Source organism: Cetorhinus maximus, chromosome 26 (genome assembly GCF_964194155.1).
Source record: "Cetorhinus maximus chromosome 26, sCetMax3.hap1.1, whole genome shotgun sequence".
Taxonomy (NCBI): domain Eukaryota; kingdom Metazoa; phylum Chordata; class Chondrichthyes; order Lamniformes; family Cetorhinidae; genus Cetorhinus; species Cetorhinus maximus.
This window is the reverse complement of record NC_135904.1, coordinates 829218-854092: the sequence shown is the minus strand read 5'-3', so window position 1 is coordinate 854092 and position 24875 is coordinate 829218. Positions and strand designations below refer to the sequence as shown.

Here is a 24875-nt window from a genome sequence, read left to right as displayed (position 1 = left end):
TTACAGCTTATCTAAGTTTTGATGGCTTTTACCTGTAATAGGATTGTGAGCCAATGGGGAAAAGTACATCCCAGTGGCTAGATTTTCCATTGGGCAGATGGTGAAGGCTTACTGGTGACATTTCTAGATGCTTGCACAACAGATGTTTTCCATACCTGCATTAGTCTTTATTACAATATTAACACTTCTGCAGAATCATATGCCACTGGTTTTAATATCAGAATCGTAGAAAGTGAAGATTAAAAATTCCTGTTCAGGAGTGCGGGCCAGTTCAAAAATCAAGGCTCCTGTTTTTCTCAACTGCCAACTATTCCTCCCCTCTTCACCAAATCTTACTTCAGCACAAGGCTGGAGCCAAGTCATAGCAGGAGGAGAGCTAAAGGCTCAACTTCAGCCTTCCCCAGATAAAAACAAGATACAACGCTCAAGTACAATGCACTTGGATTACTGCATGCAGTTCTGATCGCCATTTAAAAAAAGGGTACAGAGGCACTGGAGAGAGTGCAGAGAAGATTTACAAGGATGATATCAGAAATGTGTGGGGACACATGCAAAGAAAAGATTGACAGGTTGGGTTTCATTTTTCCTGTAGGGGTGAGGGGTGACCTAATCGGTCTTTAAAATTATGAAAGGTTTTGATAGAGTAGATACAGAGAACATTTCCTCTTGTGGGAAACAGCATAACGAGAGGCCATCAATATAAGATAGTCACCACGAAATCCAATAGGGAATTCAGAGGAATCGTCTTCATCCAAGGAGTGGTGAGAATGTGGAACTTGTTCTCACAGGGAGTGGGTGAAGTGAATAGTATAGATGGGTTTAAGGGAAGCTAGATAAGCAAATGAGGAAGAAGAGAATAGAAGGATTATGATGGTAGATTTAGATCAGAAAAGATGGATGGAGGCTCGAATGGAACATAAACACCTGCTAGGACCGGTTGGGCTGAATAGCCTGTTCCTGTGCCATATATTCAATGTAAACACAAATAGGCTGAATTATTTGTTCTATCTTTGTAAAGGAGGGAACAATGAAGAAAGATTAGAGAAGTTTAAGTTTTGTAGTGAGAGCAAAAAAAGGTAATCAGTTACCTGAACAAGGTAAATGAGGCATGAATATGTATTGATGATAAGGTGAGGCCAATCTATTACTCAAGGTAGGTCAAGCCTGTAGGACTACAGAACTTGGCAAGTAACAAATTATCATTGGCAAACACCATGAGGAACATGAGTCTTGTAGGTGCTTGCAGGCACCTGGCAAGTGCATTAAAACACGAGATTCATTGGAAAATGCAATATCAAGAGATTTCAGTAATAAACTTGGAAAAATTGCTGGCATGATTAGTATTACTGGGTAAGGGAGGAGGAGTGAACTCAAGATACAACTTAAGACACCAGGAGCACCTATCAAGGACCAGAAAAGGACAATTGCCCCATTAGGCTTGCCTTTCTGGTATTTCCAACATCCATTTGTTATTTGAACCTATCTCTATTCTTTGACTCTGGTAGATTATTCTCAGTGTTTGTCAGCCTTTGACTACAGAAATTTGTTCTATGACCTACCTCGAATTTACTTCTTCACAAATTTAAACTCACGTCCTCATAAAATTATTCCATATATATCCACCACAGAATGTACAGTGATGAAAGAATTATAGACTTGCACACCAATTTAAAGTGATTTCCTGTTTCCAAAAGTGTGACCTATGTCCAAATTAATAAGATGCCAAGTGTTTCTTGGTTGAAATAATGCATCCTGTGATTGGATTGAAAGAATCAAGATAAATTTTAAAATCAATCAGTTGCATTACATGTGTTAGTAGTTGATTTTGAATTTGGCAGTCAGAGGAAGTGCTGGACACCTGGGATGGGTTCCTCTTCCTCTCTGGTTCCTCTCCTGATTGAGGATATGGTGTGCGAGACAGGACTAAGCAAATAAAAAGAAAAAAACTAATGAAAATTAGATTTAGAATTTTCAATGTAGCAGGCTGTGTTTGTAGCATTAAAAGGATATATCAAAACTATTAATCTTACACAAATTGGCAGGTTTTTCATTTTATCATTTAGCTAACACTTCCTAAGCTTTCTCATTTTTGAAAAGAGGGGGAGTGGCCAGGATTTTCTGGCCCTGTCAGGGTGGGACCCACCGCAGGAGATTCGGGGGCTCAGCCAAAGGTCCATTGAGTTTCGGCCAGACTGGACGATCCTGGCGGTGGGCTGGGCCAGAAAATCCTACCCACTGCATCTACTGTGTGTATACACAGTCTGCACACAGATGTCATTTTACCAAAAGGAAATGACTGCAACTAATTTTAAATTGCATTTTATTGACTGTGAGGAAAGAAAAAAGTTTTCAGTACTTGAATTTGCAAAGTATACTTCAATAGATCCTTCTTTCTGGCAGTTACCTGGTACGAACACCAGTTTCTAAAGAGTATGATGTTGCTTAGAATATGCAGTACTCATGGTGTTAACTTAGTTACAAACAGAACTGTGAACTAGGCGACTCAAGAACAAATTAAATGCTATCAAAAGGTTTTATGCAGAAATTCTGTTGCAAGATTCAACAAAGGCACATGCAAACTTTAATAAAGACTGAAAAATGTATATGTTTCCTTTGTGACTTATAACCAATTTCCCTTTTCATGGTCTTTCCACTTGCAGAGGACAGGGCCCTGCGAATGAATATAAGTAGACAGAATTTGAGTATTGCTGAAAAGAGACACATGCTGTTCAAGCTTTTCATCTTACCCTCAACAGGACAGACAAACATACCAATTAAAACTTCATTTTTCAATAAAAGATTAACCATTCGCATTCACATTTTCACCTACCGTTGGAAGAGCAAAACAGACACCTTTGATAGATAAGGCTAATATTGTTCCTAACTGGACTTTTCAAAAAAAGTAAATGTGAGAAAAGTCTCTTTTGTCCCCTTCCTCCTGTGGCAGACTCTGCTCTCCCTCTCTTGACTATTTCACAATTATGTTTGAGATTTGCCTGCTGCAGATACCCTGTCTAAATTCCAGCTGGAAGTTGGGTTTCAGCTCTGTTTTCACTCCTAATAGGCATCAATGTCACCATGCTCAATATTAATACACCATCTCAATCAGCAACTTTCCCATTTTTCACTGCTCTGTCACAAAGGAGAACACAGCACTGCAGGGACAGTTTGTCGATATTTCAGGTGTGCTATGAAGAGGTAAAGGAGCCCTGCCTAGAGGACAGCACATTTGTTCCACTACTTTTACTGACAAATTGGGTTTTTTGACCCAAAACCGGATTCAACATTAAACAGAATTTAATGTATCTACCTCCTCAATGAACAATATCCAAATATCTGCACAAGGTAATGTAGTTCACTTGTGCAAGCCTGGACTAATGCACAAGACTGTGCACATTTGTAAACTATAGGCATCCTGCATATGGGTATGAAGTAATTGGAGCACCTAAATAAAAATCCTTTGATGAGTCGAAACAAATTATTTCTTCAGAAATAATAGCTGCAAAGCATACGTTAATGTCTGACTGGCTCATTCTAGTACCTGGCAATGCAAATAAAAGAAAAGACAAGGTGAAAATAGGGAACAGATCATTTGTTAGCACAGACACAAATATGTGGACTTAGTTTCTACTCCTACAAACATTAGAACTGGGACTAAGGAGCTCTGTTTTGATGGAGAATGAGTACATTTTGTAGTTCCTCTGCCCTTCCTGGTCCTTTTTATTGGCCAGATTTCAACTCACCTTCTGCTGAAAGTCTCACCCATGCATATGTTACTTCTAGATACAATTATACCAATGCTCTCCTAGCTGACCTCCCACCTTGAGATCTCCATAAATTTGAGCTCATTCAAAACTTCACTACCTATATCCTAACTCACATCAAGTCCTGTTTGCCCATCACTCCTGTGCTCACTGACTTGCATTAGTTCTCAGTTCAATAGCGTCTTGAATTTAAAATTCCCCTCCTTGGGCAGAATCTTCTGGCTGACGTGCGGGTGGTGGAGCCCGCACGCCAGCGCTTAAAATGTTGCGCGCGCGCGTCTCGATGTCAGCGCGCGGCATTGTGATATTTCGGTCAGCAGGCGCGCTATGCAGTGGGATGCGCACCTGCCATTAATTAAAGGCCTCGTTAAGGCCCTTAACTTACCAATCGTCGACGATTTTGAGGGGCTCGTGCGAACTTTGGCTCAGCGCACGGGCCAAACGGGCAGGCGATTTTTTAATAAACCTCATCCGGTGGCGGGACGAGGTTTGATAGCGGTTTTAAAAACATTTAATAAAGTTTGTTTATTTCATTATCATGTCCCATCTCGTGTGACATTTTCACATGAGGGGGACATGTTCATTAATTTTTTATTGTTCTATTTTTTATATTTGCCAGCCTTTCAGCGATCTCTCTGAGGCAGCACTTAGCCTCGGGGAGATGTACGCATGTGTGAGAGAGCGCACTCTGACAGCTGGGGATGCTCCTGTAACCACAGTTTCCTAATGTCCCTTTGTGTGACTTGGTTCAGATTTTGTTTGATAACACTCCTGTGAAGTGACTTTGAGATGCTTTACTACATTACAGATGCTATATAAATGCACATCGTTGTTTGATGCAACAACGTTCAATAATATAGAATATGAAAGAATAATAGGTGTGTATTTTACCTGCATCCTTTCTTCACTAAAAATCTAACCAAATTACATACTCCCACAATGGCAGAATGAATGATTTGTCACTGCATTTATCAACTGAATTACAAAAGGCACATTGTATTTTTTAAAAACTTGTTCCTTTTAGTGCTCTAGAGGTTACCATTGAAGCTATTGTTTTTTTTCACTATTCTGTTTTAATTCAGTGCTTAAGGATAACATAAGAACTTTAAATTCTCCTCTAATTGCAGTAGGATGTTATATTTTGCTACTTTTACTTAGGCATATCCTATTAGATGAAAAATGTATAATTCCCACCCACAGTTGCTTGATAGGTGTGTAAAAGTTCAATAAGGCTCCAACTCTGCCAATTATCTTTCTTGTTGTAAATGGGTATATTTTCTCCTACATAATTCATGTTGGTATCAAATATAGTTTTCCTTATATCCAAGGATATTACTAGTTGTGAATAATAGAAGGCTCATAATGTTACATGCCTTGCAATGATTCAAGGTAATGCTAGCTGGATGAATGGATGCATTTTCTCATCCTGCCCTTCAACCAGTTCAACTATTTAAACACAGAGGGTGAACAAAAGTTCATTTGATACCATTCTGGGAAAGGTAACCCGGCAAGCACTAGGACCTTGACAACACACTTATTGCAGTGCTGGAAAACAGGATTGCAAAAGTCTTGTGCTTTCTTTTCCCCTAAGAACCCTCCACACTAGGAAGCACAAATTAATGTATGACATCCCAAACATGAAAAATAATAAACATTTCTGAATGCTTGTTGAACTGTTTGTACTGACTAAGAGTACAAACTATGATTTAGACATACACAAATTAGTCTTTGAAAACTTAAAAACGCTAAACTTTCATTCACTTTGATCACAAACTGGATGAACTGCGCAAACCAATGTTGAATCACCAGTTACGACTGCTAAGGGCATGTAACAACGAATGTACAAATTGTAAAACAAACCCATCTTTTAATACATACTATAAGTGCTGAAGGAAGTATATGCAAATCCGCTGTGTAATTGTGCCACACACCAGCTGATGCGTGACATGGAAATGGGGGTCAATGAATGTGCCAATGGGTTAAGTTGGCTTTAGAATCAGTTCCTGCATTCAGGGCCTATGTATATACACCATGGGCTCCCTGCAGTTTGTAATGTAGCCCACTGTGGTCTGGTATTCGATTAAAAAGGTTTAAGAAGGAGCACAGTAGATAAAATATTTGCACCTTTAACATGGTAAATTTCCCAAGGCACTTTACAAGAGTCCTATCAGACAAAATTTGACATTGCGCAAATAAGATAATATTAGGGCCAATGACAAAACACCTGATTTAAAAAAAAGGATGGTTTTAAGGAGTGCCTTAAAGGAGGAAAGTTAAGGTAGAGAGGTGGAAATGTTTCAGGAGGTAATTCCAGTGCCTAAGGTCTTAGCAGCTGAAGACATGGCAACCAATGGTGGGGCGATTAGGGTCAGGGATGATCAAGAAAACAGAATCTGAGGAGCACAGAATATCTCCAACTAAGGAACACTTGTCCTAAACAGAAATAGTCATTTTGTAGTACAGAATTTGAGCATTGCTGAAAAAAGAGACGTGTCTAAGCTTTTCATCTTGCACTCATCAGGACACTCTCCTCACATACAGTATAAATTGTTGTTTTCCCCATATATTGGCATTCTTGCAAGTGTCCTGATGAATGCAAGAGAAAAAGCTTAGACATGTCTCTTTTTTCAGCAATAAACAGAAATAGTGGAAAAAGTGTAAATATCCCCTTTTTTGAAAGAGCAAATACTATTACGCACATATGAATTAAGAGCAGGAGTAGGCCATTCAGCCCCTCAAGCCTGCTCTGCCATTAGTTAGGATCATGGCTGATCGGATTGTGGTCTCAACTCCACTTTCCTACCTATCCCCGATGCCCTCTAGCTCCCTTGTGGGTCAAGAATCTACCCACCTCTGCCTTAAAAATATTCAGTGACCCTGCCTGGGGAAGAGCGTTCCACAGATTCATGAACCCCCTGAGAGAAAAACCAGCAAAAAGCCAGCAAGTAAACACTTTAATATTTCTGCAGCTTCTCAACTTGCTATTGAAGGGTAGTAATTAATCCTGTTAGCTCTTAACATTTTAAGAGTATGCTGCTAGCCAATTCCTGTGAAAGTTTTACCTTATTTCACAACTGTACACATTGTGTCATTTTTAAATCATCTGCCCAGATGTTTGCCAGGTTCATTCATTGTACCAGACTGTTTTCAACCAAAGCTTCAGGTTCATAGAATCCATTGTTTGCTTTCACAACTGCTTTTCATCAATTCTTCAGTCTCCTCCTCCTCCACAAGTCTGTAGGGCAGGTCAGGACTGTTTTGATCCAGCTGCAGTTTGAAAGCCCAAGAACTGTGCTGTCAAAAAAAAGCCATGGGCCCCCATGCCCACTGTCCCCAAATACCTACTGAAGACCTGAGGCCCAGCTAAAAGCTTTCCGATCTTCAAAGCTCCGAAGTGATCAAATGTCAAGCCAGCCCTCTCCCTGCAAGTACCTCACCATCCCCCCCACACCATCCCCCTGCAAACAAACACACTTCAACATCCAGTGCAGCTTCGTGTCTAGAAAACATTCAAAGTTTCATCTTGGAGGTGCAGGATCGCAGCACAGATTGGTGATTGATTGACTCGTTATTCTTTCCACAGCCTCTCCCCCTCCCTCCCCCATTCCCGTTAAAGACACTGGGTAAAAATAGTACTTGGAGGTGCTATTTCTGCCCCTCGACCTGACAGCCGCTCCTCCAGACACTTTAACCACATCTCCATTCACCGAAGCGCAATGATAGTTTGCAAACAAGAGCATTTTGCTTTTGTTTTCGCAGCTCATGTACTAAGCTATTGTCTGCAATATTTACCCCCAAAAAAGTGTTCACACCTTACCTCATATGTCACCCAAATATCCCAAAAAATTATTTTCCTGCCCGTAAACTATCCGAACGACAAACTCTCAACTCCTGCAAGTCAGGGACACGCCAGGAGAAAAACAAACTAATGCACGGCAAATGGTGTAATTTGATCCATCTGAAGTCAATCCATCAAGAGAGCAGCAGGATGCCTACCAATAAGCCTGCACCAGCCAGGGGTCCCACCCCCTAGCCCATTCTCCAGCACTGCATTTAAAGCTCAAGATGTAAGTTTTTGTCTGGTGTCTTTCTCTGCCCTGCCGACAGTGGGGCCTCCAACTCCCAGTGACCCTTTTGTGGCCCCCCAAACTCAAACAAGCCTGCTCTAAAACCTTCACCGGAGTTATATTTTGTAGGGCTGGAGTGGGGCTTGTCACAAGTAAAATGTGGATTTCTATTATATGCTAATTTAGAATCAAAGCTGATTACTGCTGTCAAGAAGTACAAACTGGGTCTGGTCCTAATTGAATCTCAGCCACTCTCCTGCACTGCTCAGTGTAATGTTTATCTAAATGAATAACAACCCTGTTTCTATTTTTTCCCCCCTCTTGGACGAGTTCACCACTGCCAAGAAGAACAGCAACTGAAACACTGGTTACTTTTCAGGCTAGTGCACAAGTCATAAGGTTTCCTTCTAACTGAAGCATCAACCCAGTTTCCAGCTGAGCTTTAAGTAATAAATCTTTCTTCTAAGCGACCATGCATTACTTAGCGCTCAGCATAGGCAGTTTAAAAAGATCTAAAAAGAAACCCCATAATGAGTTTTTCTGAATATTAACTAGATATGACTAGCTGCTTGGTAAAATTTTGTATAAGAAGCAGGGTGAGGGATGGAGTGTGGTGCAAATGTCACAGCTTGAGACAGCCCACTACATTGCTAAGGTTTCCAGTTTCCTATGTCCCATTTGTTTCACAGACACACAGGCTCAAAGCCATTAGAGTTGGCAGTAACCTTCCTGCGTTGGCAGCACTCTCTGTCTTAATCAGTTCACAAGCCATGGATGGTTTCAAAATTGTTTTTTTCTAAATGGATTTCTAATGTTTTCACATATTTCAACAGCCACCATAGTTTGCATGCAAAGGAGAGTTCTGGGTCAGCTTTTTGTTATTGCACATTGTGCATAATGACTATAATTTTAAGTAAGTTTTTATTATGGAAGTCAGCTGATATAATTTCCTTTGTTAATTATTTAAAGGCAATATTTTCAATAAGTGGTGCAGAGTCCTTTCCTGAAGTGCAAAGTCACCTAGGGGTTATGTGAAAATTGCAAGATAAACATGAACCTCAAAAAAATGTCAGTGAAGGATTGCTGTGCTTTCCAAAAATCATCAGATTTTCAGGATTAAGTCAGCTGCCTTGTGTTGGACAAAAGCGACAATTAAAAAGGACCAGGACCACTTTCTTAAAGTGATTCTATTATCAATAAAGTGCAAGTCTATCAAATTAGCTGAAATATCACAAAAAACAGCCTCAATAGATTTGAAATGACTACAGTCACTCACCTAATGGGGTTACCTATTCTGAATGACATATTTCTGATCATCAATTTTCCCTTCCACAGATACTATCAAGGATTCACCTATGTTTAAGATTGCTGTGTGTTCATGTTGAACGTAGCAGATATTGTACAAACTTTTACCTTCATACTAGGATTTTATACTCAAGAAGTCAAGAGAAATGGGGGAAGACAAATTTGGTTCTCTGTTTATAATGGCATTGTAGAGCTACGAAAAGAGGCTAAGTTTCAATATTGCTGGAATTTTATGTGTTGACAGTGGTCCTGTCAGATGAATGACCAAAGTACAAAACCTCCTACTAGCTCACAACACCTAAGAAAATGGAGACACACCCCAGCTCTCAGAACATGATTTATAGACCCAAAGGGAAAAAAAGGGAAATTTCTTAAAATGATGACTGCTAAATTAGGGAGTGGCAACAAATAATTATTGTGGTCTGTGAGCATGATCGTTTAGACCTTAAGACATAAGACGTAGGAGCAGAAGTATGCCATTCAGCCCATCGAGTCTGCTGCAACGTTCAATGAGATCATGGCTGATCTGATAATCCTCAACTCCATTTTTCTGCCTTTTTCCCATAGCCCTTGATTCCTTTACTGATAAAAAATGTCTATCTCAGCCTCGAATATACTTACCGACCCAACCTCTACAGCCCTCTGTGATAAAAAATTCCATAGATTCACTACCTTCTGAGAGAAGAAATTCCTCCTCATCTCTGTCTTAAATGGGCAATCCCTTAACTCTGAGATTATGTCCTCTGGTCCTAGACTCTCCCACAAGGGGAAACAACCTCTCAGCCTCTATCCTGTCAAGACCCCTAAGAATCTTATATATTTCAATATGTCTCATTCTTCTAAACTCCAATGAGTACAGGCCCAACCTACTCAACCTCTCCTCATAAAAAAATCCCTCCATACCTGGGATCAACCTCGTGAACCTTTTCTGGACTGCCTCCAATGCCAGTATAACTTTCCTTAGATAAGGGGACCAAAACTGTTCACAGTATTCTAGGTGTGGTCTAACTAGTGCCTTGTATAGTTTTAGCAAGACTTCCCTATTTTTACACTCCATTCCCTTTGAAATAAAGGCCAACATTCCATTTGCCTTCCCTATTACCTGCTGAAATTGTATGCTGGCTTTTTGGGATTCATGCACAAGGACTCCCAAATTTCTCTGTGCTGTAGCTTTCTGCAGACTTTCTCCATTTAAATAATATTCAGCTCCTCTATTCTTCCTGCCAAAATGCATAACCTCATATTTTCCCACATTAAATTCCATCTGCCAAGTCCACTCACTTAACCTGTCTATATCTCTCTGTAGACTCTTTGTGTCATCCTCACCACTTGCCTTCCCCCCTATTTTTCTGTTATCTGAAAACTTGGCGATAGTACATTCACTTCCGTCATCTAAGTAATTAATATATTGTAAATAATTGTGGCCCCAGCACTGATCCCTGTGGCACTCCACTAGTTACAGGTTGCTATCCTGAAAACGCTCCCCTTAACCCAGCTCTTTGTCTTCTATTAGTTAGCCAATCCTCTATCCATGCTAATATAATACCCCCAACACCATGGGCTCTTATCTTATTAAGCAGCCTTATGTGCGGTATCTTATCGAACGCCTTTTGGAAATCCAAATATATTACATCTACTGGTTCCCCTTTATCTATCTTGCTTGTTATCTCAAAGAATTCTAATAAATTTATCAGGCATGATTTCCCCTTCATGAAGCCATGCTGACTTTGCTTGATTATATTATGCATTTCTAAATGCTCTGCTATTACATCCTTTATAATAGACTCTAACATTTTCCCATTGACAGATGTTAAGCTAACTGGTTTATAGTTACCTTTTTTTTCCTCCCTCCCTTTTTGAATAAGGGCGTTACATTGGCAGTTTTCCAATCTTCTGGGACTTTTCCAGAATCTAAGGATTCTTGGAAGATTACTACCAGCGCATTCATTATTTGTGTAGCTATTTCCTTTAATATTCTAGGATGCAACCCATCAGGTCTAGGGGGCTTATCGGCCTTTAGCCCCATTAGTTGCCCTAGTACTTTTTCTATAGTGGTAGTTATTGTGTTTATTTCCTCCACTCCTTTTGTCCCTTAATTATTTAGTATTTTTGGAATGCTATTAGTGTCTTCCACCGTGAAGACTGATGCAAAGTATTTATTCAACTCCTCTGCCATTTCCTGGTTCCTGATTATTATTTCCCCAGCCTCATTCTCTAAGAGGCCTATAGAGACACTGAAGGAGGCTTGTGTACCGCTTGCAATTCCAGCTCAACACCACTCTCACTGCTCCATCCAACTCCAGGCAGATAACCTTCTGTTCTTTAGTGACCATGCGCTGGATTTAATGTGGGCAGGAACAATATCCACTTATTCATGAAGAGGTCCTGTGTCAGTCCCCTGGTAATGGTAAAACCTCCCCCGATTAAGTAGGAGGGTGAAAGGGGCTGACGCGGGATGTCAATTAGGCTCATTAATGAGACAACTGTCACCCATTATCCTTGAGCCCAACACAATTTAGTGGTGGCTCGGAATCAAATGGCGGCTGCACAGATCTCCCACACCCTCTGAAGGCTACCCAGCAAACCCTGCCTGCTGCCTCCAGGGGGCCTGTGGATCACTCAAAGCCAGGCACTTTGTGCCCAATCGAGGCACCCAGCATCAGGCAGGGGAGTGGCCACCCACATGCACTTGCCTCCGATTCCCCTGCCCCTCCTCTCCCACGATCTCCACCCCGCAATCCCCATCCCACCATCACTCACCTTTGGTCTGGGATCCCATGATGATCCTGAGCTTCTGGTGGATAAATTGCCAGCAGCAGCCACCACTACTGCTGGTGGCATGAGGAGCCGCTGCCCTGTGATTGGCTGGCAGCTCTTGGCGGGTGGGAGTTCCGCTGTTGGGTCTTCAATGCTGTCAGGCCTTCCCCACGGAACTGACGAGGGTTTCCCACTGGTTCTCACACTGATGGGTGAGTCTCCCTTTGCCCAACAAAATCCAGGTCCATGTCTTATTGAGAGAAAAAACACTTCCCTTTCTTTGGGTTTAATCTCTGCACTTACTTCTCCTGATTTGTAGATTTATTTTCAATACAAATTTTGTGTTATTTCTTTCTCCATTCATTTGGCCTTTTTTCTTTCCATTTGTATTTTTTTCTTTGCTTTCCTTGCATTGCTTCATTTTTTTCCTGCTCTTATTTAATTTCATTCTGCTTGGTTTCCTTTTCCTTCTCCTCTCGTCCTTCAGGCTGATTTACCTACGCGGCTCATCATCTTTAGTATCTTTTCCCGATTGGTTTTCTGCTACCAACTTAAACATTTGTTCCATATTCACTTTGTTTCCTTCTGACTTCTTCTGCTTTATTTCATCAGCAACAGGAGATGGGCCTTTCATTTTTATGTGTGTACAACAAGAGAAGGCCAGACACAGTGAGGTATTGCTGAGACATCAGGGGAGGGTGAACCACATAGTGAGATCAAGCAAAGGCAAGACAGGTTTTAATTGGAAATGTTAGGTCATAAACCAGGTTGGGATTGAACCAACGAGACAAAGCAAGACAGAAAGAAGACAGTTAAGCTGGGAAAGAGCAGAAACATCATTGATAATTTAGAAGCATATGGAGGGAATGTTCTTAGATGTGCAGGCTACACTTAAATAGTAAACATAAAAGGAACACTTATTGCTGAAGAACTAATTTAAAAAGGAAGTACAATAAAGCTGGAAATTTGAAAGACTAGAAAGCAGTATGAGAAAAAAACAGTGAAAAAGATTTTCTACAGACACCTTGGGAATAAGTGGATGGTTAACATACGGGTACAGCAATGAGGGAGACAAGCTTGTGGTGGAGACAGAGAAAGTGGGAGAAATACTAAATCAATACTTTGCTTTCGCTTCTGTAGAGAAGGTGGATATTGAAATTGAGCTGGGTATAGGACAATTAGTGAAGGATATCATTCAAGGAGATGATACAGAAGAAATTACTCAAACATGAGGTATATAAATCACTGGCATTTGACAGGTTACATCTTAGTTTTCTGAGGGAAGCTAGAAGAAATATCAGAGGTTCTAAATATAATTTTCTAAAATTTTGTCCCTATGGGGCAATGAAACTGGAAGGTGGTAGACATAACTTTCCTCTTCAAAAAGGGTTAAGTTAGGCAAGTACAGGCCAGTTTGTTATACTTCAGCTGGCTTGTGAAGAGAAACAGACTGGGTAAGCTGAATGGCTTATTTCTCTGCTGGAATATCATATGATTCATCCTTTACAAAATCTTTTAACCAAGATTAACCAAATCTTCACAAGATATGTTTTGCATTCATCCTAACTCAGGTATGGTTGCTTTTTTATATTATATAAATATATTTAAGTCTTGCTCCTCCCATCCCAAATGGATTTTGTTGCTCAAAATGTAATCAGTTTAACTTATGGTCTGAGAGGAAGTGGGTTTTCACAGTTAAAATAAAGCTAGGAAAATCTGAAAGTAAGTATAATTACAGAAGGCACTTCAGCAAATGCTACAACCTCCCCTCTGGGAGGCTGTTTAACAAATCTGGATAAGAACTAACTTACAAAGAGCACACTTAAAAGCAACATTATACATTTAAGGGATGAAATTGCTGCAGTGCACAGCGGAGACTAGGTACAAAGAGCAGAAAACTGGAAAAATCATTGCCCGATTTATAATTAGTTCAGGAATTAGGATCGGCCTCTGGTGCCTACATTGATCCGTGAAGGTCTCATATTGTTAATTTGGGTTGTTTACCTTGATGCCCAGGATTCTGATGAGCCTCATGCTGCCAGCGAATGTGGCACCTTTAAAAGTTCAAACAGAGTTCTGCAGGCGCATAGAAACTAGGAGTATAAAAACTGTCCAATCTGACCTTTATCTTTGGAACGCCATCATTTCAAGGTCTTTGCCTAGCCAAGGCTGTCCTACTTACCTCTTGGACATCAGTAGCCACCTTCCTTATCTTCGTACCTCAGAACATGCCAATGTCCAGCTTCGGTGCCATGAGAAAGTGCAGGTGCCACGTTCATCAGCACATTTCTGCTCATGCCCAGGATCCCCCAAGCCTCTGTGCTCCCTGTGCATCATGCAAACTATGCTGGGTGTACACCAGCTGCATTTAAATGAGGAGATGGCGGTAAACTAGGGAAGCATCTGTCTGCACCAGCATTGCAAAAATTATCAGGAGAAAAGCACAACTGCTGTTGGCATACCAGGAGCAGACATTCAAATCCTTCAAATTCAAATTGTATTGAACTTAACAAGATAGATGTCTGACTTCACAAAACATACATTTACATTCAACAGGCATAGATTGAAGTGGGATAGGGTCTTTCTGCTTTGTTCTGTGCTGTGCCTTAAGTTGCTTTCACAGATCCTGCTTCAGGAACTTGATTTCCATGGACTTCTCTTCCACTTATAAACAATGAGTCAAGAACTGATCCCTGGATTTCTGTGGAAGTCAGCCGTATAATGTAGAAGCCAGAGGACAAACTCAACAACCGGTTCACCAATGATCCCCTTACAGAAACCGGCTCCCTTAATCCACAGGATCACTCCATGGTGTGAACTGGGATTCAGTCAACTGCCAGAAATACAGGCCCCTGCTTCAGTGGATCCATGGTTCTACATGATTCCACAATCTCAACTCCTTTTAATAGGAAATGCAGTTATCAGATGAAGAACCAGTTGTCTAACTTTGGCTGCACACCTATAGTGTAAAATACTATTACTCCCCAAGGACTAAAAATACTGCCAGAACATTAAATGGCAGGAATGGGCTACCTTTAAATGATGAAAATAACCACTTTTAGCCACCTGTGGTATATTACAAGGAAGGTTAATTGCACAAACATGAAGGAGATAAACACTGTACAAAGATCCTGAAATTGCACCAATGTCCAGTTGAGATAATAGTGGAATGAGAGTGCTACACTATCGCATAAGTATGGGATACAATTTTGTCTCAATATTCTTCTTCCCACCTTTTCAATGGTGAGGTTAAACTATTTATTTTAAACAGATTAATGCCTCTGCTAACATAACCAAGGCAGGCATTTCAGATAAACACAATAGCACTGATAACCCACTGTGTTAAGGCCAAAGATTATTTTCTTTTTTTAAGCTTAACTGTGCATCCTGCACACACACACACACACACACACTCAAATTCTTGCAGGAGTATGGTAAAAACAGGTGCATTATTATTTTTTCAATAAAAAGTAATTTCAACATAAAATTCTCCATGTCTGGTGTTCATTTATTGTCAGGAAGATCTGCAACTAATAGATGCGCTCTGTTTAAAAAAAAATCATACTTCTCAGTGCAGTTAGCTGTCAGTTTGTGTCAATGGCCTAAAGCAACTAACACAAGCAGAAAACATATTAGCAATGATACAATATACAAAGAGAATTATTCAGAAATCTAACATCATAATCATGTAATATTATCAATATTTAAAATGAATGTGTATCACCAGAAACCACATTCTCCCACAGAGAGGGGGAAAAATCATTCATGTGCAAAAATCCATTATTTTAAGGTAACACTTAAAGTAATCAATTTTATGCCATTTTCATTTCTAAATGTTCAATGTGTTAGTATGATGTACACTGGAGGGTGAAAATCAATGTCAATCTGTCTAAAACTTCCATCAAAAATAACTTTACTCGTGTACAGTTCAAAAGTACTGAGCAGTAAGACTATTTTGTAATGGGGAGAGAACTATGTTCTGTCATCAGTTCTACCCATTTAATTTAGCATTTCCAATTGCCAACAGCAGTGACTGTAAATATTATGAGGCTTTGATAGATAAAAATAAAACAGAGCCTTAAGCTACTTTAGCTACACTCTGGAACTCTACCTGAATCTACCTGACTTGCTACTCCTCTTTTACCTTTAGGAGGCTCCCAGTCTTTTGAGATATTTTGACCACTGAAAGGAATTAGGAAAAAGGTTCCTTTTAAGATCATAGTATATTCACCCAAGTTAAAAGACGCTTTCAGACAGCAGGTAGTTAAATGCTCATAAGAATTTTCCCATTTACTATAAATAATAAATTATTATTGTCTCAGCAATCAAAAAACATTAGATGCCCTCTGGGTGGAATTTAATGTCTGCCTCGTGGCAAGTTTAGTGGCGGGGGGGTATCTAATCAGGCGAGATGGACTCTGCTCCCTTCCTGTCTCTGCTCCGATTAAGTCCATGGTGGGGAGGCTTGTGAACAGCTTTTCCACCCAGCTGGCAGTTGAGGCCCTTAAGTGGGCAATTAAAGTTCACTTAAGGGCCTCATCCTGCCTTGCCTGGGTCCCTGTGCGATCCTGGGCCTCGGGATGGGTGCATTACTGGCAGCTACACCGCCCTCCCTAGTCGCGCTGCTGAGCAATGAAGAGCTGTCGGTAGTCCTCGGTGGGCAGGACTTCACCCCCACCCCCACCCCCATCCCCACCCCAGCCCTTGATCCCGGGGAAGGCCCACTGTTGCCCAGTTGAATGCCGGATTGGCACTTAATGTGGCAGGTCTTCCTGAAAAGAGTGATGCAGAGCTCTCACCAGCTTGTCAGCCAGCAGGCAAGAACCCCCATTGCCTTCATTAAATACCGCCCTTTGTGTTGAAAAATCTTTAATCCTCTCACTGGCTGTTAACACAGACATAGAAAATGTTTTTCCTAACAGCAAGCTTCAAGTCAGCATGGCCTAGGAAACACTGGAAATTATGTTTCGGCTCAGTTTATTCTTCAGCTTGTAGCTGACTTGAAAGAAAATGATACAATAAAGCAAATCCCTCTTTTCCCATTGGGGATATCGTAGCATTTTTTTTGTTATGGGAAGTGTGCAGCAAACGTTTTGAAAAGTCAGGAATTTCTATTTTTGTGCGTCATGTGTAATCTGCAAAATAAAACAGTTTCTTGTCCTCCCTTCAACCTGATTCCCACCAAGTCTTTCCTTGATCTCCCATTGAAAAGGTTGACTAATATCCTGTGCAGACCTTAAGGGAATACATGTTGTTGCACCATCATACAGGTAGATATAGGGCAATGCAGTAAGGTGATGGCGTAGTGATAATGTCACTATACTATTAATCCAGAGGCCTAGTCTAATGTTCTGAGAACACAGGTTCAAATCAATTATTCAATTAATAAAAATATGTGGAATTGAAAGCTAGTCTCAGTAACGGTGACCATGAAGCTATCACCGGTTGTCATAAAAACCCATCTGGTTTAGGGAAGGAAATCTGCCATCCTTACCTGGTCTGGCCTACAAGTGACTCCAGGCCCACACTGTGTGGCTGACTCTTAAATGCCCTCTGAAATGGCCTAGCAACCCACTCAGTTCAAGGGCAATTTGGGATGGGCTACAAATGCTGGCCTTGCCATTGATGTCCACATCCCATGAAAAGAATAAAATTATGTGAGCCAAAGCTCAAAGTAAACTGCTCAAACCCTATACAGAACTGATTAATGCTACTGAACTCAAGAAGGTATCAAACTCCATTTCATCCTTCACCTTCCCAGTTGTTCTATTACTATTCAGTGCACTTACCCTCCCCTGGGAGGTGCCTTGAGACATTACTATGTTGACAGTATTATATAAATACCATTGTTAATGATGAACAGAAGACATTGGCAATTATTTTCCATTTTTCCTTTGTTTTAAATGAAGTGAAATTCTATCATACTGCTTTGTGATAACCAGCTATTGTCCCAAAGCCTTTTCTTTTTAAAACCTGTGTGAATATCCTTTTATTAAAAACAACCCTTTCTTTCCTTTTCTGTTGTAAAATGGTCAAATGATCCAAAGCAACAACACAAAAATATGCAATTGTAATGTTTCCCCCACAGGGTGTACATTTAAACTTACAGAGTCTGTCTTTGACATTCAGACACCCAACAACAATCCCAACCATTTGTTTTTTGTTTGGTTGGAATCTGCAGGAAAGTTTTTCTCCTTGCTTCTCATTTTTAAATTGCATTGCATTTTCCCATTCTTAGTTTTGTTTCTATTTTATTTAATAAAGATGCTAACTAATGGTTCGAGTGCCCAACAATGCTGGAAATTTCCATTGAAAACAACGGCTTGAATTTTCTGGCCCTGTTGGCGTTGGACCTCACGGTGGGCGTGAGCGGACAATATAGCGAGAAGGCCAAAAATCCGTTTTACGCTGTTGTGAAACCAGTTTTGGTCGTCTACGCCACCCATCAATGGTGGGCTGCATTTCCTACTGCCGCAGGTCAGGAACCTAATTTCAATACTTCAGCATCTTATTATAAGCCCTGCCCACCGGAATCATCCCCCACGCTGGATCATCCGGGATCACACTCTCGTGTTTCACAACTGTACATAAGCGACGTGGGTCTGGTGAGCTACATTTCACTTGGGATTTTGACATTTGCTTCCCTACCTTGCTTCGAGCAGCACTCGCAGTCATGAGCACCAGGCACCACCACTTCGCTTTTCGGGGGTCTCATGGGCAGGTCTCGACCTACCAGGCCAGCTGTAAAGCGGGGGGGGGGGGGGGGGGGGGGCTTTTCAACAGCTGCGGGGCTAGGGCTTGTTTGGGGAAGGGGGAGAACTGGCCTCAGGCGAGAGAAGAAGTTGCAGGGTGAGGGCTGTACTGGGGAAGGGGGGTATCCCAGGGTGTGTGTGGGGGCACCTGTTGATCTGTGCAAGTAGACTCAATATGGTGAGGGCTGAGGGGGCAGTCTCCAGAGGAGATGAGGCCAGGTGGAGATGTGAGGGTGTGTGTGTGAGAGTGAGTGGTGATGTCCCTTGAGCTGGCAGTGAGTGAGATGCCAGTGAATGTGTGATGGGCTTGTGAATGTGAGAGTTTAGAGTGAGGAGATGGTTGCCTTACTCTGGTGGCACGAATGAGATCATTCATCCATTTTCTGCACTGGGATGGCCAACCTCTTGTGTGCAGCATTGGGACTGATCACCTCTGCCACCATCTGCCAAACTGGAGTGAGGCTGATGGGCCTCCTGTGGCCAGAGCAGGGGTAGAAGACATTGCAGTGGGCCTCCGCGGTGTCCAGAAAGTATCCCAGGGATTCAGGTCACTGAATTGGGGGGCTGCACTCTTCTTGGCTTTTGGGGCCATGTCTTCATCGGTGCCCTCCTGGGCTGTAAGCATTGAGAAGTGCGCGCGCAGCTGCAGTTTAAATATAGTGCCCTGCATGAGGAAGCGGCGAGGTAAAGGCATGGCGGGCAAATTGGATGCCACCTGCCAGCGAGACACCGTACCTACTACACTTAGTGCAAATGTGGGACGATTCCACCCAATGTCTCTTGCAATGGTGGATCTTTCCTTTAAATGGTTGCAGCCAATGAGGCCATTCAGCCCGTCATTATCATGCCTGATCTCTGCAAAAGCAACTCACCTAGTCCCTCTTCCCTGTAGCTCTGCCAATTTTTTCTCTTCAGATAATTATCAAATTCCCTTTTGAGGGCCTCGAGTACCTCCACAACACTCAGGCTGTGCAATCCAGATCCTAATCATTTGCTGCATAAAAGAAGTTTCCCTCATGTCACCATTGCTTCTTTTATCAATCACCTCAAATCGGCGTCCTCTGGTTCTTGACCCTTCCGCTAATGTGAAAATATCCCTCATGATTTTGAGCACAACAATAAACAGCAAAGATCTGTGACTGAGAATGTGCTCATTAGCACTTCTCCCACTGAGAAATATTCTTTGACTCTACACCAATTCAATATCAGTCAATGCAGTTGTTTTGAGCTGCTACAATACTTTCAAATTAAAAAGAATTCTAGCCAAGATGCTATTGATTTTCGTTTTATTGAATATGAAAATCTGGTTTATACCCCTTTTGCACAGATGGTAGTTTCTGCCAATATCAGGGTATCCATACAAAATCTGGACTTCAAATTCGAGCGATGGATTTTATTAATGGAGAATACATTTCCTTAGATATGGTGGGGGTTAATTGTTCACAATAGCGCTATATTATCATGCCACCAGGACCTAGTTGCAACATCAGGACTGCAAAAGTAAAGGAACTATTTGCCAAAACTGTACCAAAAAGCAGATGCAGGGGATGCATTTTGCTGTTTTCCTCTCCAAGCACTTCCCTCTGTTGCTACAGTGGAAGGGAGTATGTCAGAATGTTGAACAGATGGTCCTTATTATGAAGGTTGGAACATTAGAGAGGTTTAACAGAATACTGGCCATGTCAGCAGGGATTGTTCACCACATTGAATACTATGCTACAAGGTGAAGGATTCTGTTTTCTCCTTGAGAGCAAGGGAGAGGGAGGGAGGGACGGAGAAAGAGAGGCATTGGTCTTAATATCAGAAGCAACAGAATACTATATATGTATAATATGTTGGGACAAATTACATTGATAGATTTTTTTGACTCCATTTAGACAACAACAATTTAAAAAAAACTCTTTGCTCTCGCTAATCTTTTTAACCCTTCTTCTGAAGGCTGGGATACAATTCCACAAACACTGGCTATCTTCTGATGCCTCACTCATTCAGTAGTCTTTGTTTACATCTCAGCCAAAACAGTGAGGCTTTTACGATTGATACCTGGGATGGGGTTATTTTATGAAGAAAGATTGGACAGACTGGGCCTATATCCATTGGAGTTTGGAAGATTGAGCGGCGAGCTTATTGAAACAGAAAAGATCGTGAGGAGACTTGACAGGGTGGATGCTGAAAGGATGTTTCCCCTTGTGGGACAGACTAGAACTAGGAGACACAGTTTAAAAATAAGGGATCTCCCATTTAAGACAGAGATGAGAAGAATTTTTTTCTCTCAGAGGGTCATGAATCTTTGGAACACTCTTCCCTGGAGAGCAGCGGAGGCAGGTTCATTGACTATTTTTAAGGCAGAGGTAGATAGATTCTTGACTAACAAGGAAGTCAAAGGTTATTGGGGGTAGGTGGAACGTGGAGTTGAGGCCACAATCAGATCAACCATAATCTTATTGAATGGTGGAGCAGGCTCGAGGGGCCAGATGGTCTACTCCTGTTCCTAATTCATATGTTTGTATGTTGAGCATCAGTTAAGCTTGATACTGTTGACAACTGATGTCTATACATAGGCACTTTCCAGTTTGAGGCATTGAATAATGATTAGGAACAGGAGTTCTGGTTGATTAATTCTCCCTTCCCTAACCCCAGTTTATTGATGGCAGTTAAATACTTGCCAGTGCATTTAGGATGAAGGATGCTGTTGTTTTGTCCTGGTATCATAGCCTAGGAATTACTTTGAGTGGTGTTGGCATGTGACTGCATTATTGTAGCAACTTGCATCAAATTCCTGTCTTTGCTATTTTATGAGGTATTAACCTGGTTTTTTTTATTCGTTCATGGGTTGTGGGCATCACTGGCTAGGCCAACATTTATTGCCCACCCCTAATTGCCCTTCTTCAGAGGGCATTTAAGAGTCAACCACACTGCTGTGGGTCTGGAGTCATATGTAGTCACCAGGAAAAGACAGCAGATTTCCTTCCCTAAAGGACATTAGTGAACCAGATGGGGTTTTACAACAATTGGCAATGGTTTCATGGCTATCACCAGATTTTTTTTTCGTTGAATTCAAATTTCATCATCTGCCATGGTGTGATTTGAACCCAGGTCACCAGAGCATTACCCTGGGTCTCCAGAATACCAGTCAGTGACAATACCATTGTGCCACCGCCTTCCCCCTTTTAATTGAGTTAGAATGATATAGATATTTTTGACACTGAAGGGAACCATTTGGCTCATTGCCAGTCAAGAAACAGCTATCCAGCCTAACACCGCTTTCCAGCTCTTGGTCTGTAACCTTGTGGATTATGGCACTTCCAAGTGCATATCTAAATACATTTAAAAAAATATAATGAATGCCACCTATTAATATTTTGCAAAGTGCGATGTTCATTTTGTTCACTTGAAGTTACCATACAGAATTGTACCAGCAGAGGGAGTCTGCATGCAGAAGCAAAGGCTGGAATCTTCTGCTCCTTCAGGATGCGAGGAAGGAGGTGGGCGGGCCTGAAAATTTGGCATGTTGGTATCAGAACTGATACCCGACGCCTTCCGCCTCCACTGGGAGTAATTTCTGGGCGGGAAAACCCATGGTTGACCTTCCTGCCCCACATCTACTTGAGTCCCTTAAGTGGCCAATTAGCAACTACTTAAGAGCCCCTTCCTGGCTCTGCTGCAATCTTTCTTCTCAGCTCCTGGCAGGCCTGCTGACATGCAGCCTGCATGACTGGTAAAACTGTGTGGGCTGCATGTCCGCTGGAGGGGATCAAGCACTAATCTGTGCTTGATTGGGGACATGGATATGAGGTAGGGGCATGGCCCTGCTGATACCCACCCCCTGCCCCTTCTGCCAAACCCCACGGCCCCTTCTTCCTGCGATATACCCCCAATACGCAAGACCACCCCCCACCAACACCACTTATCTTTTTCCTGGGTCACTCTGCGATCTTGGGACTCTGGGGTGTTGTTCTGGCAGCAGCCATGGCCTCCTCTGTGGCACTGCTACGGGCAAGAGCTTATAGCCTCTGATTGGCTGGCAGCTCTTGACAGGCGGTACGTCGTCTTCCGGGGTCCTCAGTCGGGACGAAGGCCCACTGCTGTCCACTGAACTGCCTGACGGGTAGAAGATACCGTGAGCCTTCCTCGATCCTAAGAGTCAGCGTGGGTGCCTCACCACTTTTTTAGGTGAGACACCTGCCGAGAATGGAAGATTCCACCCACAGAGTCTGAAGAAGCTAATTTTAATTCTGCTCATGGTACTTTTAATTTTGGTTGTCTCTGGCTGTTTCTAGAGAATCTCACAATCTCTATAACGAGTTCCACATCCATTCTATCTTGTGGGTGAAAATAATTTGCAACTTCCTTCTAATCCTTCTGTCAATTAATTTAAATTTATGCTCCCTGGTTATTAGCCTCTCTGCTAAAGGAAATTGGGCCTTCCTATCCACTTTACCTGGGCCCTCATAATTTTATAGGACTCATCTAAATCTTCCCTCAACTTGAGGAGAATTTATTTCTCTGCCTCAGAAGATGGTGGAGGTGGGGGGGGTCATTGAATATTTTTAAGGCAGAGGTAGATAGATTCTTGTTAGGCAAGGGAATCAAAGGTTATTGGGGGTAGGTGGGTATGTGGAAATCGAAATACAAGATCAGCCATGATCTTATTGAATGGAGGAGCAGACTCAAGGGGCTGAATGGTCTACTCCTGCTCCTATTTCTTATGTTCTAAGTGAGCAGGATAGGAGATAATGACCGTCCTGTTTAGATGATATACATTGAATTCCAAATAAAACCTGCAAATAACGTTGCACAGAAGATTAAATGGAATTGAAGTATAATTAATCATCCAACAAAATAGTGGAATAGAATCTAATCTTGTTCCTATTAGAAGATATTAGAATATATGGGATTATAAAGATGCCATTATGCTGAATTGACTGAAATCTCATGGGCAAACGATTGTAATTATTGTGGTTGGGGAACAGTCACAAAGTGGAGTTCTACAAAGCTCTGCGAGACCATTGCTGTTCATCACTTTATTAACTTATGACACAAGAATGTGCACATGGGTTGTTACTTTGAACCAGATTCCCTTCAGTACCTTATCATGTATTCGAAGTTGAGAACATTCTGGGGGAGTTAAAATACCCTAGGGGGAATCGGCGGGCAGGTGTCATGGCGCCACTGACCTGACACCCAATTTTACGCCCCTCCCCTGCCATCATGACCCACAGCAGCGGGTGCCCGGGGAGGAGGGGGTTGTAAAATTCAGCCCAATGTTTTTCCTCAAACAAATGCATAATTTTTTTTTCACCTCTGCCACATTAGGGGTGAACTGAAACAACCTCGAGAGATCTGAAGGTTTTGGCCTTTTTGTACAGTGGTATGTAACCCATTATTTAAAATTTTATACACGTGTTAAGTATACATGCAATGACATTTATGTAAAATAATTTCCAGGCTCATAAGTTAAACGTTCAAGTAATGTTATACAAGATCTGAAATAAAATGCTTCAGTTTTTTAAAGTTATTATGATTTCATTAAAAACTGATGTGGTAGAGACAACCACCTTCTAAAGGATCCACACTGCGGCTAATCACACGTTAACAGTATATTCAATTGAATGCAAGTCTAGTGAACCTTTCTCAAGTTACTGAGATGGCATATTCACAAGAAACAAAATGGCAGGGAGCTCTGTATCCCATTGATTTCAGTGGGGAGGCTTGGCTCAACAGTCAAAGCAAAGTGTGTTGTGTAGACTGCCAAGCTGTAGCTACACTGGAGTCAGGGAAAATGTTTGCTGTTGTTCTTTATCCTTGAGCTGCACTGATAACAATTCAGTGAAGTATGGTTTAATTTTCTGTAATACAATGTGGCCACATCATTTGTGTGTAATATAAAATATAGATCTTGCAGGGAAAAACAATAGTTTCAGTTGTCTGTATAGAATTGTGAACATTTTACCCACGCTTTATTAAAACATCACAAGGACACCAGTCTGAGTATTGTCTAATTCATTTCAGTAATTCTATCTCACGCTGGCATTTTTATCAAATTTAAAATTGCATGAAAATTGTTACTGGTGAACAATGCATATAACTGGAAGCACCATAGCATATATTGGCTAAATATTTAGCAAGCTGCAGATATAAGTACAATTGGCGGTTCTTAAGTTTAAATATAAATTCTGACAGTGACACAGAATTTAGATTCCATACAACTAAATTTATGTATTAAACAG

At 41.5% G+C, this 24875-nt stretch overlaps 1 protein-coding gene across 10 annotated transcripts in view; it reads right to left on the bottom strand.

The window, feature by feature from the left end:
* Positions 1-24875, bottom strand: part of sema6d (semaphorin 6D) — a 287153-nt gene that overhangs the window by 35648 nt on the left and 226630 nt on the right. The window contains exon 1 of one of the 10 annotated variants that reach the window (XM_078529940.1): positions 7582-7858. The exons of 8 other annotated variants lie outside the window; for them this stretch is intronic. The gene's annotated coding sequence lies outside the window, so the exon portion shown is untranslated. Of the gene's footprint in view, positions 1-6826; positions 7069-7581; positions 7859-24875 lie in introns of those variants that run through there. One more of the 10 variants, XM_078529941.1, reaches the window with a different exon arrangement.